The sequence below is a fragment of the Rhinoderma darwinii genome, chromosome 10 (genome assembly GCF_050947455.1).
Source record: "Rhinoderma darwinii isolate aRhiDar2 chromosome 10, aRhiDar2.hap1, whole genome shotgun sequence".
Taxonomy (NCBI): Eukaryota; Metazoa; Chordata; class Amphibia; order Anura; family Rhinodermatidae; genus Rhinoderma; species Rhinoderma darwinii.
Window position 1 is genome coordinate 11,846,446 of NC_134696.1, and position 22,169 is coordinate 11,868,614.

Consider the following 22,169-nt stretch of genomic DNA (forward strand, 5'->3'; position numbering starts at 1 on the left):
GGCTGATTCCGGGCTTCTTCCTCTCCAGTCCTCTGATAGGGGGCTGAGCCATGCAGTGCCCTTGTTGCAGCTCCCCTGTGGCATCTCCTTTTCCTGGCCCTCCATGCGCCGCCCGGCTGACAACAATCAGCGGCACTACACTCGTTACCCGGGTGAGTAGGGGGGAGGCATGCAGCATGGGGAGGGATGCTGGACTCACTGACAGGGGAAGGGGGAACCACCTCCCCAGAGGATGTAGAAGGCGAGACAGGCCGGGCCCGACCGGTGTGCCTCCTCATGCTGACGGTGAGAGCAGCCCATGTTGACGGGGAGAGCAGCCCCTGCTGAGCGGGCAGCCCTGGGAAGGGGACTTAGGCTTAATCTAACAGGAGGGTGGGTGATGCGATGTGGCCTACCCCTGGTCTCTCAAGCCGCAGGTCCAGGGCCCGTTGCAACAGCTTCACCATCTTTCTGTCTCAATAGGTCCTCCAGCCGGGTGGTGCCTTCGACTACCACCTGCTGGGCTACTTGTTGTAAGAGCTCATCAGCTATGCTGGAAAGAAAATAAAATAAAAATTTTCACCACACGGAGTGCAACTACTAGGTGTTACTTCACGCAGCCGCAGAAGGTAAAGAGGGGGCTCTGCCATTGAGCTCTACCCTATATCCGTTATGCCACTTCTCCTTTAGCACCTTAGCCCAATCACGCTCCTGGGCATTTTTTCACTTATGTAACCACCTACTCCTATTCCCTGCTGTCCCTGGCGCTCCCCTTATGCGGTTCAGTGCCATCAGAGATGTGTGTCCTCAGTCCCCACAGAGCAGACGCCATTTTCTGTTAGTTGCTTTCTGCTCCATCTAATAGAGAGGAATCCCAAGCAGGAGACCCCCCTCTATATCCATTATGTCTCTGGGGTTATTATATCAGAACACGTTATTTAGGATTTATTGGGAAGTTCTGGGGGTAAATTAGTGATTAGTTCCATAAGATTTGCTCTAACCTCTGTCTGATTGTTTTCTAGACCTACTATTATCCAATGACTCTCCGGATTTGCGCTTTCATTGCATTCGGGTTTGGCAGCCTTTACAACCTTTGGCAGTCCATACTCCTCTACAAAGTGCTCGAAAGCCAAAGAGTCATCAGCCATTTCAGACTGGCGTCCTGCATAATGGCCGTGACCTTAGTGGTTTCATGTATCCTTTCTTAAATAATATTTGAATGGAATCCAACCGTCCTTGTCTTTAGGTTCACATGTAGAAAACATCAGATTCTTGGTTCACATTTATAAAACATCAGATTCTGAGGTGATCATTTCCCTTCATTTTCTGATCTCCGCCGTCAGATGGCGACATGCTGGTGTAACACAGCGTCATCTGGTAACATTGTTCAGCTTCTCGCAGGAAGATACTGAATAGAAAGCAGCAGTACTGTCATTGTAATATATATATATATTATATTAACATTTATCTTACATAAAAGTGTAGTAAATTCTATAAGACACTTAATAAACATAATAAACTTTATTTTCCTATATAATAAATTACCAGTCATTGGAAATAAGGTATCAGTATACACCCACCTGTGTGCTGGAGACCAATGTGTAAGGATATGAACAGTATATCGCATACATAATATCAAGATATTGACATGCTGAGCCGCTGATACAAACCAGTGGATGTAAAATTCCTTTAATTCTGCATTAATGAGATTATCAAAAATTCTGGATCATTGGATGGATTTTATTTGCACCCCTAGAAGCCGTTCTATAGGAAAACAATTGGACCCATAATCTTTGTGCTTATTCTCTGCACCATGGTGATCGTGACGTCCGCAATGTAATGGATATGGTGTCATATGACAATGAGTCAGGTCTGTTTTGGCATCGCCGTCAGTCACATGACTCCATGTAATAAACATGAATGCAGCCAAACCTCGGTCGCGGTGGAGAGTTCTTGTTTTGCGCAATTTTTTCTATATTAATTTTGATATTTTATCGCAGATCAGTGAAATGACAGCAAAGATCATAGAGTGGTCGATGTTGATCCTCATTCTGGTGAATGTATTGAGCTACTATCAGAATATGCAGGTCAGTAGATGTCACCTCATTATCTCCTTGTATACCAGACCTCGTAATAACATTATTATTCATCTCTACAATCATGGGGTTTATAATGTGGATATTTGTTTCTTTTCTTAGAGTTTATCTATAACAATTATCTGGAAAAGCTTCACCATCTCCAAGAGGGAGAGAACCAGAACTCTGGAGTATAAAGAGGATCATCGTGGACGGTGACGTGGGACGGTTTCATCTGACCACACACCCCAAATCCACAAATACAGAAGATCCAGCCCTAATCTCCCATGTCAGACCTGACAAAAATAAAGCTGAGGTCAATGTGTTGTATGTCCTAAAATACATGTATATAGATGGCAGGTAGAGAATATCCAATCCAAACACTATTAAAAGGGGACTCACTATAAATGTTAGGAAATAACCACTCTACTACCCAAGTTTTACCCGAGTTTCTTCGGTGCTGGCAAAGATTACTGGTAGCTGTTGTTTTAGTTAGAGGGGTGGGAACTGCCCACAGTGGCAAGAGATCAGTTACCCACGTTGTCCGTGTTTCAAAAGCCGGCGCCTGTTTCCGGCATCTGATGTCAGAGACAGGAAGAATTCCCTGTCCTTTTATATCCAGCTACTCCGCCCATCCTTCCTGTTGAAACACACCCATGACGTTTATGGATGTGTGCAGCTAGGAAGGCAATGATTCGCTAACCTCCCGGTATGACACGCACCGACATGACCAACCTGGTATGTCAGTGCTGCACGCACCCACCTTACCTGAAGCATCGCCTTCATCCATCATCGCGAAATGCGCTGATATCCCTCCTCTAAGAATCAAAGATACAGGGAAGATGAATCCACAAGAAACGGCATTCTCTCTAGCTACACCACAGAAAAAAGTGGAACATAGAATAAGATTAAAAACACAAAAAAGGCCATACTCACAAATTGGGCAGGTATAAGCCCAGCAGGACGCAGACAGGTCAGAAAATTTTCCTGAAGGAGAGTGCTCAGGTGTGGTAAATATTAACAGCCACTCCCACTAGCCTTGAGGGGAGTGGTGTCTGGGGCATGGATATAAATGTGTAATACACAAGTCATAATAATGTATACAGAATATAAGGGGCAGGAGTGCATAGGGGTCAAAACTATGAGTTGTACATAGTGAGTGCAGTGTGTAAGACGGTAGTTTTGACCCGTCTGTGTCCTGCCGGGCTTATACCTGCCCAATTTGTGAGTATGGCCTTTTTTGTGTTTTTAATGGCATTCTCTTAAGCGCCTATATTGTAAGCACATGTTCCCTAGGTGACGGACATTACCGCCCCTAATTAATGATGCGACAGCCAATCATTGGTCGTGGCGTACATTATTCCTCGCTGAATCGTCCAACACAGCAGTGCCCGTGACTACTAGCCTTGCAATGTCCCCAACGGGTAAGTACAGAGTAAGGACGAGTGTCCCGACCTGTTTGGTGCGGTGTCAGAGTACATATAGAGACGATGAATGAAGGATGGGAAAAATTATAGTGATGGAGAAAAAAAATAAGGGCCATATGGACATTTTTTTAAATCCCCTTCCTCCAACGTCCACTTATTGTGATGCTATTGGAGCACAGGTTTTAGGACTTTTGCTTGTTTCCTAAAAGGAATTATTATGATACTGTAATTGTCGTATTTAGGACATTTAATGGCAAAGCTAGACATAATATAGAATTATGTCTATCAAACAAGTTACGATTTTTGAATGCAAGGAAGAGGATTTATTTATTTTATTTCAGATGAAACATGTATAATTCAATTCTTTGTTTAATCCGTTTGCCGCTATTGATCCCATTCTAAAAATCCATCTGGATTCTTTCTGTAGTAATATCCTGTCAATGTCACCTCCCCTGATTGACGGTTGTAATGATTCTATAGGGGTGAATTTTAGGCACTTCGGATCTCCCCCATTTTCCAAGTGAACAGTGAACATGGCGGGATACAGGTTTGTCTCTTGTTTGTAACATCGCCCAGGTGTTCGAGGATTCATTTCCTCCACTCTCTGGTCGTTTTGCCAACATAGTCCAGGTGGCAGGGACAAGTAATTTTATAAATAACGTATTTCGAACTACAGTTAAGAAAATCTTTTATAGGGTAAATGATCCCTGTATGAGCGCTTACAAATGTTTTTTTATGTGTACCGACATGCTTGCTTTACAATGTCCGCATCTAAAACAACCATTGATCTTCCTGTCTAACCAACATCCCTGTTTTTTAAGAGTCGTTAGATGACTACGCGTAACTCGATCTCCTATACCCCTTCTGTATGTTATTTGTGCCTTGGGGGTCAGAACTTCTCTTATATCATTATCCATTTGGAGGATGCTCCAATGTTTACTCAGGACCTCTTTGACCATTTTGTCTGCCATGTCAAAAGTTCCTATCAAGCGTATAGGGGGATTTGTGATTTCTCGTTTTTTTTTGGATAAGTAATGCTTCTCTATTTTGCGTGCACGCATATTTGTATGCCTCGCTCAAGATTTTCGATGGATACCCTCTATCTAGGAATATAGATTCCAAATCTTTGGCTTTCTTTTTGAACTCTTGCATGTTTGTACAATTTCTCCTAAGGCGGGGGTACTGTCCTTTAGGTATGTCTCTTTTGAGGGGAATTGGATGGCAGCATTCCCACCTCAAAAGGCTATTTGTAGAGGTAGGTTTTCTGTATTTAGTTGTTTTTAATTTGTCATTACCCTCAATAGATATTGAGACATCAAAAAAAGGGAGAGTATAAGGGTGTGTTCCAAGGTGAATTTCAAACCCACAGTATTCTGATTACGATTTTCTACGTATTTTTCAAATTGATCAGTCGATCCTATCCACAAAACAAAAATGTTGTCAATATAGCGCGCCCACATAGAGACCGGTAGGATCAATGAGTGTCGCTCATCATTGAAAATCAAAGTTTCTTCCCACCAGCCTAGGAAAAGGTTGGCGCACGTAGGTGCACACGAGTTGCCCATGGCAGTGCCCCTGAGCTGGTGGTATATACGGCCATTAAATAGGAAATAATTCCTTGTTAGAAAGAACTCTAGCAGTCTCAATTTGAGCGCGCTATGAGCCCTGAATCGTGTCCCCCTGGTGTTAAGGAAGTGGCGTACTGCTGTAATGCCCATATCATGGGGAATTGAGGAATATAGTGCTTCCACATCTATACTACACGGAATGGCATTTTCTCAGATGGGTAAATCATCAATCTTGGCAAGAAGATCCATTGTGTCTCTTGTATATGAAGGTAAAGTTTCTACAAAATTTATTTTGTCCAAAATTTCCTTTGTCAATATAGATCCCCACGTTCTTTGTCAGATCCGCAATACCAGACACAATAGGGTGCCCTTTAAGGGGATGGGTACCCTTATGTATTTTAGGAAGGGCATAAAACGTAGGGGTCTGTGATCTTTTCACCGCCATGAATTTGTATTCATGTTCATCAATAAGATTTTCTTGTTTAGCCTCTTTCAAAATTTTGAAGAGTTCAGTTTTAAATTTGCTTATTGGATCTTCTTTGAGAATATAATAATTTATTGAATCATCCAAGATGCTATAGCACATTTCGACGTATCTCTTTCTTACAAGGATCACCACATTTCTCCCCTTGTCTGAAGATTTTATTATGATGTTATTATCTCTTTCTCGGGAAAACAATGCATTGTTCTCGCTCCTGCTTAGATTAACCGTTTTCGCTTATGTTAATTTTCATTAAGTCTGTGGTTACTAGATCCTGGAACACATTAATTACGGAGGTTTCTCCAATGGGGTGCATTTTTCTTCTTTTCAATTTACATTTTGTAAATGGCCCTGTACCTCTCGCTTTCTGGTTTGAGGTCAGTAATTCTGCCAGGTTTCTCACATGTGAAAGTTCCATGGGTGTTATCCCCAATTCTTGGCATTCCTTCTTGTCCTTGATCTTATATAATTTATGCCATTTTAGTTGGTGAATGTCTTTAATCCAATTAAAGGTGTCAAATCCTGGGGTGGGTACAAACGATAAACCTCTCCTAAGTACTGAGACCTCCATATCAGTTAGTGTTCTTTCGGACAGGTTTGTTACTGTTAGTTCTGTATTTTTCTACTTTGATTGTTGAATTTGTTGCGTAGCTGGTATGGCGCTCTTTGGCCTCCCTCTCTAAAAAGGAATTGTTTCTGCGTTAGATCTAGCTTTGGCCGTTGCATTGTTGAGTCAAAATGCACGGATTTTGTGTTGTTTCCCATCTTTTTTGGGGATTTCTTCCCCTTGAGTGGCCCCGTCCCCTAGTGAATCTGGAGGGATTTCTCCCCCTTTCCACTCCGATCCCATTTTGATAATTAGTTTCCTGATCAGTATAATCCATATCGGATGAAGACTGGTCTGTTTCAGTTCTTGTTCCCTTCTTGGTTTAAAAGGAATAGGCTTTGTTATCCCTAAAATCCTGAAGGTCCAGAATAAATTGATTGTTTTCTCTCCGTTAGGTTATACTGAAATGTTTCAAAAATAGTTTGTAATGCGAGCTCTTTAGTGGCATATTCTGGATCAGTTTTGAATTTTAAGACCACATCAATTTGTTCTTTTAACCTCTTAGACGCCACATCTAGGACTCATCTTTCTTCATCCAATAAAATCTATGAATCTCGGGGTGCTATTGGTAGCCTCTGTTTCCCATCTGTGTATCAACTCGGGGTTTTGTAACTTTTTGCTGGTGTAAGTGTTATCCTCAGTCCTCTTGGCACTATATTGTTCTTTAAATAATTCTCAAAAGATTGTACTTCCCACCACGAGATTGCCCGTTCTTTGTAACACCTTTTCAATCCTCCAAAAGAAGATTTTAACGAGGGTGTATGATTTTTTTGTATAAATTTCTTCTCAGAGAACACCTCCCTTGTTTTATTCAGCCATGCCTCCGTGTTAGATGTACTTGTAATGAAGTTTGCCATGTCCTCAAAAAATCGTTAATTTTTTTTTTATAAATTCTTTTATTTTTGGTTTTGTAACATAAAGATAAACAGACAATCAGACAAAACCTTCAGAACACACCAATGTGGTATTGACATCGGCCTCAGGCCAGTTACTTACATAGCAAAAAATTTCAGTGAGAACAAACACAAGTGCAATATCTCTCAGAATGGTTTTGGAAGGCATGCAGCTATGCACCCTGAACCCGCAGCGATGCATAAGACTCCATTGTAAAACAGAGATATAGTGAAGAAAGAAAGAATAATACAAAGACAGAGGGAAAGAAAGGGAAGGATAGACATGAGTCTGACATACTTGAGCCTAGGGAAGGGGACCCGGAGCCATGATGGCCTTGTATTCCTCGGAGGATTGATACCTGATCCATTCCCGCCATGTTTTGAGGAAGTATGAATGGGACCCTTTCATCGATGCTGTGAGGTCCTCCATTCTCATAATCTCCTGGATCTTGTGACACCACATGCCGAGCGACGGGGGACAGGTCTGGCTCCACAACGCAGGTACACATGCTCTCGCCGCGTTCACCAAGTGGCGGACGACTGAGCGCCTATACATGGACAAAGGCATCTCACACAGGTGGAGCAGAAGAAAAAAAAATCATTCATTTTTGATGGTATGGTTTTAGAAGCCCACCACCCGGGCTTAGAGTTGTCAGTTCTCCGTATAATTATAAAGAGAAAAAAATATATAGATCCGGAGTTTTTAATATAAAATATAACTTTTACTGTATTTCTTTTTTTAAATTCAAATTACAAACATACACTACCGTTCAAAAGTTTGGGGTCACAGAAACTCACACTTATATGTATCAAATGAGTTGCAAAATGACTAGAAAATATAGTCAAGACATTGACAAGGTTAGAAATAATGACTTTTATTTGAAATAATAATTTTCTCCTTCAAACTTTGCTTTGGTCTTGGAATTCTCCATTTGCAGCAATTACAGCATTGCAGACCTTTGGCATTCTAGCTGTTAATTTGCTGAGGTAATCGGGAGAAATTTCACCCCATGCTTCCAGAAGCCCCTCCCACAAGTTGGATTGGCTTGATGGGCACTTCTTGCGTACCATACGGTCAAGCTGCTCCCACAACAGCTGTGGGGTTGAGATCTGGTGACTGCGCTGGCCACTCCATTACAGATAGAATACCAGCTGCCGGCTTCTTCCCTAAATAGTTCTTGCATAGTTTGGAGGTGTGCTTTGGGTCATTGTCCTGTTGTAGGATGAAATTGGCTCCAATCAAGCCTTGTCAACAGGGTATGGCTTGGAGTTGCAAAATGGAGTGATAGCCTTCCTTATTCAAAATCCCTTTTACCTTATACAAATCTCCCACTTTACCAGCACCAAAGCAACCCCAGACCATCACATTACCTCCACCATGCTTGACAGATGGCGTCAGGCACTCTTCCAGTATCTTTTCAGTTGTTCTGCGCCTCACAAATGTTCTTCTGTGTGATCCAAACACCTCAAACTTCGATTCGTCTGTCCATAACACTTTTTTCCAATCTTCCTCTGTCCAATGTCTGTGTGCTTTTGCCCATATTAATCTTTTCCTTTTATTAGCCAGTCTCAGATATGGCTTTTTCTTTGCCACTCTGCCCTAAAGGCCAGCATCCCGGAGTCGCCTCTTCACTGTAGACGGTGACACTGGCGTTTTGTGGGTACTATTTAATGTAGCTGCCAGTTGAGGACCTGTGAGGCGTCTATTTCTCAAACTAGAGACTGTAATGTACTTGTCTTGTTGCTCAGTTGTGCAGTGGGGCCTCCCACTTCTCTTTCTAGTCTGGTTAGAGCCTGTTTGTGCTGTCCTCTGAAGGGAGTAGTACACACCGTTGTAGGAAATCTGCAGTTTCTTGGCAATTTCTCGCATGGAATAGCCTTCATTTCTAAGAACAAGAATAGACTGTCGAGTTTCACATGAAAGCTCTCTTTTTCTAGCTATTTGGAGAGTTTAATCGAACCCACAAATGTAATGCTCCAGATTCTCAAGTAGCTCAAAGGAAGGTCAGTTTTATAGCTCCTCTAAACAGCAAAACTGTTTACAGCGGTGCTAACATAATTGCACAAGGGTTTTCAAGTGTTTTCTAAACATCTATTAGCCTTCTAACACAGTTATCAAACACAATGTACCATTAGAACACTGGAATGATGGTTGCTGGAAATGGGCCTCTATACACCTATGTAGATATTGCATCAAAAAACAGACGTTTGCAGCTAGAATAGTCATTTAGCACATTAACAATGTATAGAGTGTTTTCCTGATTAATGTAATGTTATCTTCATTGAAAAAAAACTGTGCTTTTCTTTCAAAAATAAGGAAATTTCTAAATGACCCTAAACTTTTGAACGGTAGTGTATATAAAATTGGTTGTATTCATACAATATCATCAGTCATATTCCTGGGGTAGCCTATGAATGTAACATTTCTTTCTGAGATATTTTCATAAAGATAGACAGCGTAGTATTCACACAATTTGCAGGTTATGCAGATGTATTAATTGTATTCAAAGAGAGGGGTTCACATATATAACCCTAATGTAGTTGGCTATTTTAATCGTAGAATATGAGGGTCGCTGCCCTCCCTACCCATTCAGATGCAGGATATTCTAGGATTTGAGGGGATTAGGGAACCTCTCTCCGTCATAAATTACTCCCGACGCGTTTCCAGCTTTACCCGAGTTTCTTCGGTGCTGGCAAAGATTACTGGTAGCTGTCGTTTTAGTTAGAGGGGTGGGAACTGCCCGAAGTGGCAAGAGATCAGTTACCCACGTTGTCCATGTTTCAAAAGCCGGCGCCTGTTTCCAGCGTCTGACGTCAGAGACAGGGAGAATTCCCCGTCCTTTTATATCCAGCTACTCCGCCCATCCTTCCTGTTGAAACACACCCATGACGTTTATGGATGTGTGTAGCTAGGAAGGCAATGATTCGCTAACCTCCCGGTGTGAGATGCACCGACATGACCAACCTGGTATGTCAGTGCTGCACGCACCCACCTTACCTGAAGCATCGCCTTCATCCATCATCGCGAAATGCGCTGATATCCCTCCTCTAAGAATCAAAGATACAGGGAAGATGAATCCACAACAAATGGCATTCTCTCAAGCGCCTATGTTGTGAATACATGTTCCCTAATTGACGGACGTAAACGCCCCTAATTAATAACGCGACGGCCAATCATCGGTCGTGGCGTACATTATTCCACGCTGAATCGTCCAACACAGCAGTGCCCGTGACTACTAGCCTTGCGATGTTGTCCCCAGCGGGTAAGTACAGAGTAAGGACGAGTGTCCCGACCTGTTTGGTGAGGTGTCAGAGTACATATAGAGACGATGAACTGCAAAGGGGAGACATTTCCTCAACCTGTTGCATGAAAATTTTTTGGGCCAGTTTGTGGAAGACCCGACTACAGGTGAAGCTCTGTTGGATCTGGTAATTTCTAATAATGCAGAGCTTGTTGGGGAAGTCAATGTTCGTGAAAACCTTGGTAACAGTGATCACAATATAGTTACATTTTACCTATACTGTAAAAAACAAACACAGGCTGGGAGGGCAAAAACACTTAATTTTAAGAAAGCCAATTTCCCCAGGATGAGGGCTGCCATTCAAGATATAGACTGGGAAGAACTAATGTTAAATAATGGTACAAATAATAAATGGGAGATTTTCACATCTACTTTGGGTAATTATAGTGCAAAATTTATTCCTATAGGTAACAAGTATAAACGACTAAAATTAAACCCCACATGGCTTACACCTTCTGTGAAAGGGGCAATACATGACAAAAAAAGGGCATTTAAAAAATTCAAATCTGGGGGTACAGCTGTAGCCTAAAAAATATTAAAAAGAGCTTAATAAAATCTGTAAAAATGTAATAAAATCAGCAAAAATACAAAATGAAAGGCGGGTGGCCAAGGATAGTAAAACAAATCCCCAAAAATTCTTCAAGTATATAAATGCAAAAAAGCCAAGGTTTGAGCATGTAGGACCCCTAGATAGTGGTAATGGGGAGTTGGTCACAGGGGATCAAGAGAAGGCAGAGTTAGTAAATGGGTTCTTTAGCTCTGTATATACAACAGAAGAAAGAGCAGCTGATGTAGCCGGTGCCAGTGCTGTTAATATATCAGTTGATATACTGAATTGGATGAATGTAGATATGGTCCAAGCTAAATTAAATAAAATAAATGTACACAAGGCCCCGGGACCAGATGGGTTACACCCTAGAGTTCTTAAGGAGCTTAGTTCAGTTATTTCTGTCCCGCTCTGCATAATATTTCAGAGATTCTCTAGTGACTGGTATAGTGCCAAGGGACTGGCGCAGGGCAAATGTGGTGCCTAGTTTCAAAAGGGGCTCTAGGTCTTCCCCAGGTAATTATAGACCAGTAAGCTTAACATCCATTGTGGGGAAAATGTTTGAGTGGCTATTGAGGGACTATATACAGAATTATGTGACAATAAATAGTATTATAAGTGACAGCAAACACGGTTTTACTAAGGACATCAGGGTATATGTAAACTGGGCGTAGTACATCAGGGTATATGTAAACTGGGCGGAGTACATCAGGGTATATATAAACTGGGCGGAGTACATCAGGGTATATGTAATCTGGGTGGAGTACATCAGGGTATATGTAAGCTGGGCAGAGTACATCAGGGTATATGTAAACTGGGCGGAGTACATCAGGGTATATGTAAACTGGACGGAGTACATCAGGGTATATGTAAGCTGGGCGGAGTACATCAGGGTATATGTAAGCTGGGCGGAGTACATCAGGGTATATGTAAACTGTGAGGAGTACATCAGGGTATATGTAAACTGGGCGGAGTACATCAGGGTGTATGTAAGCTGGGCGGAGTACATCAGGGTATATGTAAACTGGGCGGAGTATATCAGGGTATATGTAAACTGGGCGGAGTACATCTGGGTGTATGTAAGCTGGGCGGAGTACATCAGGGTATATATAAGCTGGACAGAGTACATCAGGATATATGTAATCTTGGCGGAGTACATCAGGGTATATGTAAGCTGGGCGGAGTACATCAGGGTATATGTAAGCTGGGAGGAGTACATCAGGGTATATGTAAACAGTGCGGAGTTCATCAGGGTATATGTAAGCTGGGCGGAGTACATCAGGGTATATGTAAGCTGGGAGGAGTACATCAGGGTATATGTAAGCTGTGCGGAGTACATCAGAATATATGTAAGCTGTGCGGAGCACATCAGGGTATATGTAAGCTGGGCGGAGTACATCAGGGTATATGTAAGCTGTGAGGAGTACATCAGGGTATATGTAATCTGTGCGGAGAACATCAGGGCATATGTAAGCTGTGAGGAGTACATCAGGGTATATGTAAGCTGTGAGGAGTACATCAGGGTATATGTAAGCTGGGCGGAGTACATCAGGGTATATGTAAGCTGGGAGGAGTACATCAGGGTATATGTAAGCTGTGCGGAGTACATCAGGGTATATGTAAGCTGTGAGGAGTACATCAGGGTATATGTAAGCTGTGAGGAGTATATCAGGGTATATGTAAGCTGGGTGGAGTACATCAGGGTATATGTAAGCTGGGCGGAGTACATCAGGGTATATGTAAGCTGGGCGGAGTACATCAGGGTATATGTAAGCTGTGCGGAGTGCATCAGGGTATATGTAAGCTGTGCGGAGTACATCAGGGTATATGTAAGCTGTGCGGAGTACATCAGGGCATAATAGGATGATGTAATAATAGGGTGAATATCCATGGATTGGTGTGTTACGCTTTGAACCAATCCTTTATGCACAGGCCGGGATTATTGGGTATTATACAGAATATCTGCGCTCCAGTGTCGCCTAATATTTGACTTCTTCACTAGCCCTATAAGCCGCACAAGGCCCTAAAGTTTCCTCATCTCCGCTGCATCTACGGGGTCACCTGTGGGGTCCAGCAAATGATGATGTGGGGTATTTAGTGAAATTCTACTGGACCTAAAAAATTAGTCTGTGAAGTCATTTTGCATCATTGTGTTTTGAGAGTCATAACGTGTTATTTTATCCGGTGACGGAGCTGTGTGAGGGCGCGTTTTTTGTGGAACGAATTGTCATTTTTATTGGTTCCATTTTATTTTATTGCGATTTTTTTTTTAATCACTATTTATTAAATTTTTTGGGAGATGAGAAAACCAAAAAACAGCAATCTAGCACGTTTTTATTTTTTACAGTGTTCACCGTGCAGTATAAACAACATGTTAACTTTATTCTGCGGGTCGATACGATTACAGCGACACCAAATTTATATCATTTTTTTACTTTTCACTACGTTCCCACAATAAAAATACTCTTTAAAAAATATCATGTTTTAGTGTCGCCATTTTCTGACAGCCATAACTTTTTTATTTTTTAGTTGATATCGCTGCGGGACGGCTTGTTTTATGCGAGACGAACTGTAGTTTCTATTGGTAACATTTTGCGTTACTTGCAACTTTTTGATCACTTTTTATAAAAAAAAATTTGAGACAAGATGACCAAAAAATAAAATGCTGTCATTGTTTTTTATTACAATTTTTTACGGTGTTCACCATGCGGTAAAAACAATGTGATATTGTTATAGATCAGGCCGTTCCGAACGCGGCGATGCCTATTATGTATAGTTTTTTTTTCATGTTTCCATTTTTTTCTAATAATAAAGGAGTTGATCAGGGAAACAGGGCAAGTGTTGTTTTTATGAGTTAAAATTTTTATTTATTTATTTATTTTTCTTTAACATTTTTTTTTACCTATTTCACTTTTTTTTTTACACTGACCTAGGGACTTGAAGATCTGGTCTTCTGATCCCCGATACAATACGCTGCACTACTTATATAGTGCAGCGTATTGTAACTGTCATTCTTCATCTGACAGTTAGCGTATTAGGTCGCGCCTCGGGCAGGATCTAGTAGGCTTCCATACCTGGGCAACCAGGAAGCCTAGCGACAGCTTCCTGGTTGCCATAGAAAACATCGCCACCCGCGATCCATTGCGGGTGGGTCACAGAGGAAGCCCCCTCCCTCTATCAACCACTTCAATGTGGCGGACACCATTGACAGCCGCATTGAAGGGGTTAAACGGCGGCGATCGGCGCTAACAGCCATCGCCGCCGTTGCAGCGGGATGTCAGCTGTGTATTACAGCTGACAGCCTCTGAAGATGAAGCGCGCACAACTCCTGTGTCGGCTTCATCTACAAGGCGTGACTGTACGCCCTATTGCGGGAATGCACTTTGAATCTGGATGTAAAGTCACGCCCAAAAGCGGGAAGTGGTTAATAGTGTTTGGATTGGATATTGTATATTCTCTACCTGCCATCTATATACATGTGATTTAGGACATACAACACATTGACCTCACCTTTATTTTTATTTTGTCAGGTCCGACATGGAAGATTAGGGCTGGATCTTGTGTATTTGTGGATTTGGGGTGTGTGGTCAGATGAAACCGTCTCACATCACCGTCCACGATGGTCCTCTCTATACTCCAGAGTTCTGGTTCTTCTCCCTCTTGGAGATGGTGAAGCTTTTCCAGGTAATTGTTATAGATAAACTCTAAGAAAAGAAACACATATCCACATTATAAACCCCATGATTGTAGAGATGAATAATAATGTTATTACGAGGTCCCGTATACGAGGTGATAATGAGGTGACGTCTACTGACTGGCATATTCTGATAGTAGCTCAATACATTCACCAGAATGAGGACCAACGTCGACCACTGTATGATCTTTGCTGTCATTTCACTGATCTGTGAAAAAAGATCAAAATGAATACATTAAAAATTGCGCAAAGCAAGAACTTTCCGCCCGGGCCGAGGTCTAGAAAACAAGCAGACAGAGGTTACAGCAAGTCTTATGGAACTAATCACTAATTTACCCTCAGAACTTCCCAATAAATCCTAAATAACGTGTTCTGATATAATAACCCCGGAGACATAATGGATATAGAGGGGGGTCTCCTGCTTGGGATTCTTCTCTATCAGACAGAGCAGAATGCTGCTAACAGAAAATGGCGTCTGCTCTGGGGGAAATGAGTACACACATCTTTGATGGCGCTGAACCGCATAGGGAGAGCGCCAGGGACTGCAGGGAAGAGGAGTAGGTGGTTACATAAGTTTAAAAATGACCAGGAGCATGATTGGGCCAAGGTGCTAAAGGATAAGTGGCATAAGGGATATAGGGTAAAGTTCAAGGGCAGAGCCCCCTCTTCATCTTCTGCGGCAGCGTGAAGTAACACCTAGTAGTCGCACTCCGAGTGGTGAGGAGATTTTTTCTTTTCTTTCCTTCTGTCTCTTTCCTTTTCTTTCCAGCATGGCTGATGAGTTCTTACAGCAAGTGGCCCAGCGGGTGTCAGTCAAAGGCACCACCTGGCTGGAGGACCTGTTGAGACAGAAAGATGGTAAAGCTATTGCAACGGCCCCTGGACCTGCGGCTGGAGAGACCAGAGGTAGGCCGCAGCGAATTACCTGCCCTCCCGTTAGATTAAGCCCAAGTCCCCTTCCCAGGGCTGCCCGCTCAGCAGGGGCTGCTCTTCCCGTCAGCGTGGGGAGGCACACAGGTCGGGCCCGGCCTGTCTCACCTTCTACATCCTCTGGGGGGGTGGTTCCCCCTTCCCCTACCCCTCTCAGTGAGTCCACCATCCCTCCCCTTGCTGCACGCCTCCCCCCTTCTCACTCGGGCAACGGCCAGAGTGTAGTGCCGCCGGTTGTTGTCAGCCGGGCGGCGCATGGTGCTACCACTACCTGCCCGCCGTGCTCCAATGGGGGTGGGACGGCTCCGGAGGTCATGCCGCAGGGGCACTGCAGTGAGGGCGCTTCATGGCTCAGCCTCTATCAGAGGACAAGATATGGAGAGGATGAAGACTTGAATCAGCCAGGGCTGCAGATTCATCAACAACCGTATCCTTTATTGAGTGTACTGTGTACTGTTGGTCACTCTTCTGCCTTGTCCGACTTTTCTGTTTTAGGTTCGGCAAAGGAGTCATCGTGAAGAGGGAGGAAACGTAGATCTGGAGTTGGGTGCAGGCACGGTTGGCGCAAGCATCGCCATAACAGAGTTGGTCGTTATCAGAGGCGGAGATCGCCCTTGTCAACTTCTGAGCGACAACTCTCCTCTTCTTTCTGTTTATAAACGTTCTATTTAGTTCTTTCTCCCTGATGTAAGATGATATTTGGGAGAAATGTTGGAGGTGGTGGACGTCTCGGCACTTTGTTGTATTTCTGGAGCCTCTGCAGTTTGAGATGTTCCTGCTCGGCTTTGACGTGCCATTCCACCTCGCTGTAGAGTTCGCTGGTTATAAACGGTTCTTGTAGCTCTTTCCCACCTGATATAAGATTGTTTTTGGCGAAAGGTTAAAGCTGGTAGATGTCTTGGCACTTGGTCGCCATCTCTAGATCTTCTGCAGTTTGGGATGTGATAACTGCTTGGCTGTGGCGCGCCATTCCACCTCATTGTATAAAACTGGAAACAGGAGAAAGTAAACCTGTAACTATAAGGAAAAATCTACTAATATTTCGAAAACATTTTTAGATGATAACGGAGACAGTAGTGACCATAACAGCTAAATCCTGTGGTATTAGTCATCATTGTCTGGGTAAGGTCTAAGGAGGCAGAGAGTGGGTAGTGGAGTGGTTATTTCCTAATATTTATGTGGGGATCCCCTTTTAACACCTTCCCGACCGCCCACTGTCTTTTGACGTCAGGCGGTGCAGGTGCTTAATCTACAGAGACGTATTTTGGCGTTGCTGCAGATCAGGCTGATGAGCGCTCGTGTGAGCACTCATCCTCTAAGCAGGAGCTGTTACTAACAGCTCCTGATCTTAGAGCAGCCTCCTGAACACAGCTGGGGTCGGCAAACATTCGGACCCCAGCTGTGTAACCCTTTGATTACCGCGGTCCGTGACCGAGGCAATATCAAAGGGAATTTCCCTCTTTGATCGCATCACCGGGATTCCAGTGATGCGATCAAACACCGGGGAATCCCTCTGCAGTCAGTCCTGGGGACCTACAAAGGACCCCAGGGCTGTCTGTTCCGTGTGCCTGCTGTTCGGGCACACTATGTGCTGCCCGATCAGCAGCCTGTGTCATAGTGACACAGTGTAATGTATTAGCGTACAGAAGTATGCTAATACATTACAAGTAAAAAATAAAGTTATCCCTTGATGGGATTAAAAAAAAAAAAGTAACAAAACAAATAAATAAATAAAAAAAGTGCCAAAAAGAGTCTTTATTTTGCATTAAATACATTTTATTTCCCCTACACTAGATAAAAACAAAAAACCTACGCATATTAGGTATCTACACGACCATAATAACCTGAAGAATTAATCTAACGGGTTATTTAGCGTGAAACGTGAACGGGATAAAAAAGAAACAAAAAAACTATTCCGAGAATCGCTTTTTCCTATATTGACGCCGTCGAAAAAATTTTTTTTACCCCCAAACTGTGGGAAAAATAAAATACTATTTCTCTCGCATAAAACAAGGCCTCATACAGCCACGTCAATGAAAAAATAAAAAAGTTATGACTGCTGAAACGCAGAGAGGCAAAAACGGAAAAATTTAGCTGGTCATTAAGGTCTTTTCAGGCCCGGTCATTAAGGGGTTAATAGTGTTTGGATTGGATATTGTATATTCTCTACCTGCCATCTATATACATGTGATTTAGGACACGCAACACATTGACCTCACTTTTATTTTTGTCATGTCTGACATGGAAGATTAGGGCTGGATCTTGTGTATTTGTGGATTGGCGTGAGTGGTCAGATGAAACCGTCTCACGTCACCGTCCACGATGGTCCTCTCTATACTCCAGAGTCCTGGTTCTTCTGCCTCTTGGAGATGGTGAAGCTTTTCCAGGTAATTGTTTTAGATAAACTCTAAGAAAAGAAACACATATCCACATTACATACCCCATGATTGTAGAGATTAATAATAATGTTATTACGAGGTTCGGTATACGAGGAGATAATGAGGTGACGTCTACTGACCTGCATATTCTGATAGTAGCTCAATACATTCACCAGAATGAGGACCAACGTCGACCACTCAATGATCTTTGCTGTCATTTCACTGATCTGTGAAAAAATATCAAAATTAATATAGAAAAAATTGCGCTAAACAAGAACATGTCTCCCCAGCCGAGGTTTTCCTGCATTCATGTTTATTGCATGGAGTCATGTGACTGACGGCGATGCCAAAACAGACCTGATCCATTGTCATGTGACACCATATCCATTACATTGCGGACGTCACGATCACCATGGTGCAGAGAACGAGCACAAAGATTATGACTCCAATTGTTTTCCTATAGAACGGCTTCTAGGGATGCAAATAAAATCTATCCAATGATCCAGAATTTTTGATAATCTCATTAATGCAGAATTAAAGGAATTTTATATCCACTGGTTTGTTTCAGCGGCTCAGCAGGTCAATAACTTGATATTATGTATGAAATCTACTGTACATACTTTTACACATTGATCTCCAGCAGTTGGGTGTTTACTGATACCCTACTTCCAATGTCTGGTCATTTATTATATAGGAAAATAACGTTTATTAAGTGCCTTATAGGATTTACTACACTTTTATGTAAGATAGATGTTAATATAATACATATATGACAATGACAGTACCGCTGCTTTCTATTGAGTATCTTCCTGCAAGAAGCTGAACAATGTTACCAGATGACGCTGTGTTACACCAGCATGTCGCCATCTGACGGCAGAGATCAGAAAATGAAGGGAAATGATCACCTCAGGATCGGACGTTTTAACTTCTGCGGCAGCGTGCAGTAACACCTAGTAGTTGCACATGTGGCTCATGTGTTTGGTTCCAAGGGGGATCGATGTGATGTTGGTCACGCTTCTGCCTTGTCCGTCTTTTCTGTTTCAGGTTCGGCAAAGGAGTCGTCGAGAAGAGGGAGGAAACGTAGATCTGGAGGTGGGCGCAGGCACGGTCGGCGCAAGCATCGCCATGGCAGGGTTGGTCGTTCTCAGAGGCGGAGATCGCCCTTGTCATCTTCTAAGCGACAACCCTCCTCTTCTTGCTGTTTATAAACGGTTCTTGTAGTTCTCTCTCCCTGATGTAAGATTATATTTGGGAGTAAGGTTGGAGGTGGTGGATGTCTTAACACTTGGTCGCCATTTCTAGATCTTCTACAGTTTGGGATGTGATATCTGCTTGGCTGTGGCACGCCATTCCACCTCATTGTATAAAACTGGAAGACGGAGAAAGTAAACTTGTAACTATATGTACAATTCTTCTAATATTTCTAAAACATTTTTAGATGATAATGGAGACAGTATTGAACATAACAGCAAAACCCAGTGGTAGTAGTCACCATTGTCTGGGCAAGGTCTAAGGAGGCAGAGAGTGGGTAGTGGACTGGTTATTTCCTAACATTTATGTGGGGATCCCCTTTTAATAGTGTTTGGATTGGATATTGTATATTCTCTACCTGCCATCTATATACATGTGATTTAGGACATACAACAAATTAACCTCACCTTTATTTTTATTTTTGTCAGGTCCGACATAGAAGATTAGGGCTGGATCTTGTGTATTTGTGGTTTCAAGTGTGTGGTCAGATGACACCATCTCACGTCACCGTCCACGATGGTCCTCTCTATACTCCAGAGTTCTGGTTCTTCTCCCTCTTGGAGATGGTGAAGCTTTTCCAGGTAATTGTTATAGATAAACTCTAAGAAAAGAAACACATATCCACATTATAAACCCCATGATTGTAGAGATGAATAATAATGTTATTACGAGGTCTGGTATACAAGGAGATAATGAGGTGACATCTACTGACCGGCATATTCTGATAGTAGCTGAATACATTCACCAGAATGAGGACCAACGTCGACCACTCTATGATCTTTGCTGTCATTTCACTGATCTGTGAAAAAATATCAAAATTAATATAGAAAAAATTGCGCTAAACAAGAACTTTTCTCCCCGGCCGAGGTTTTCCTGCATTCATGTTTATTGCATGGAGTCATGTGACTGACGGTGATGCCAAAACAGACCTGACCCATTGTCATGTGACACCATATCCATTACATTGCGGATGTCACGATCACCATGGTGCAGAGAACGAGCACAAAGATTATGACTCCAATTGTTTTCCTATAGAACGGCTTCTAGGGGTGCAAATAAAATCTATCCAATGATCCAGAATTTTTGATAATCTCATTAATGCAGAATTAAAGGAATTTTATATCCACTGGTTTGTTTCAGCGGCTCAGCAGGTCAATAACTTGATATTATGTATGAAACCTACTGTACATACTTTTACACATTGATCTCCAGCAGTTGGGTGTATACTGATACCCTACTTCCAATGTCTGGTCATTTATTATATAGGAAAATAACGTTTATTAAGTGTCTTATAGGATTTACTACACTTTTATGTAAGATAAATGTTAATATAATACATATATGACAATGACAGTACCGCTGCTTTCTATTCAGTATCTTCCTGCAAGAAGCTGAACAATGTTACCAGATGACGCTGTGTTACACCAGCATGTCGCCATCTGACGGCAGAGATCAGAAAATGAAGGGAAATTATCACCTCAGGATCGGACGTTTTCTAAATGTGAACCTAAAGGCAAGGACGGTTGGATTCCATTCAAATATTATTTAAGAAAGGATACATGGAACTATTAAGGTCACGGTCATTATGCAGGACGCCAGTCTGAAATGGCTGATGACTCTTCGGCTTTCGGGCACTTTGTAGAGGACTATGGACTGCCAAAGGTTGTAAAGGCTGCCAAACCCGAATGCAATGCAAGCATTAATCCGGTGAGTTATTGGATAATAGTAGGTCTAGAAAACAAGCAGACAGAGGTTAGAGCAAATCTTATGGATCTAATCACTAATTTACCCTTAACTTCCCAATAAATTCTTAATAACGTGTTTTGATATAATAACCCTGGGAATATAATGGATATAGAGGGGGGTCTCCTGCTTGGGATTCCTCTCTATCAGGAGGTGATGTCTACTGACCTGCATATTCTGATAGTAGCTCAATACATTCACCAGAATGAGGACCAACGTCGACCACTCAATGATCTTTGCTGTCATTTCACTGATCTGTGAAAAAATATCAAAATTAATATAGAAAAAATTGCGCTAAACAAGAACATGTCTCCCCAGCCGAGGTTTTCCTGCATTCATGTTTATTGCATGGAGTCATGTGACTGACGGCGATGCCAAAACAGACCTGATCCATTGTCATGTGACACCATATCCATTACATTGCGGACGTCACGATCACCATGGTGCAGAGAACGAGCACAAAGATTATGACTCCAATTGTTTTCCTATAGAACGGCTTCTAGGGATGCAAAGAAAATCTATCCAATGATCCAGAATTTTTGATAATCTCATTAATGCAGAATTAAAGGAATTTTATATCCACTGGTTTGTTTCAGCGGCTCAGCAGGTCAATAACTTGATATTATGTATGAAATCTACTGTACATACTTTTACACATTGATCTCCAGCAGTTGGGTGTTTACTGATACCCTACTTCCAATGTCTGGTCATTTATTATATAGGAAAATAACGTTTATTAAGTGCCTTATAGGATTTACTACACTTTTATGTAAGATAGATGTTAATATAATACATATATGACAATGACAGTACCGCTGCTTTCTATTGAGTATCTTCCTGCAAGAAGCTGAACAATGTTACCAGATGACGCTGTGTTACACCAGCATGTCGCCATCTGACGGCAGAGATCAGAAAATGAAGGGAAATGATCACCTCAGGATCGGACGTTTTAACTTCTGCGGCAGCGTGCAGTAACACCTAGTAGTTGCACATGTGGCTCATGTGTTTGGTTCCAAGGGGGATCGATGTGATGTTGGTCACGCTTCTGCCTTGTCCGACTTTTCTGTTTCAGGTTCGGCAAAGGAGTCGTCGAGAAGAGGGAGGAAACGTAGATCTGGAGGTGGGCGCAGGCACGGTCGGTGCAAGCATCGCCATGGCAGGGTTGGTCGTTCTCAGAGGCGGAGATCGCCCTTGTCATCTTCTAAGCGACAACCCTCCTCTTCTTGCTGTTTATAAACGGTTCTTGTAGTTCTCTCTCCCTGATGTAAGATTATATTTGGGAGTAAGGTTGGAG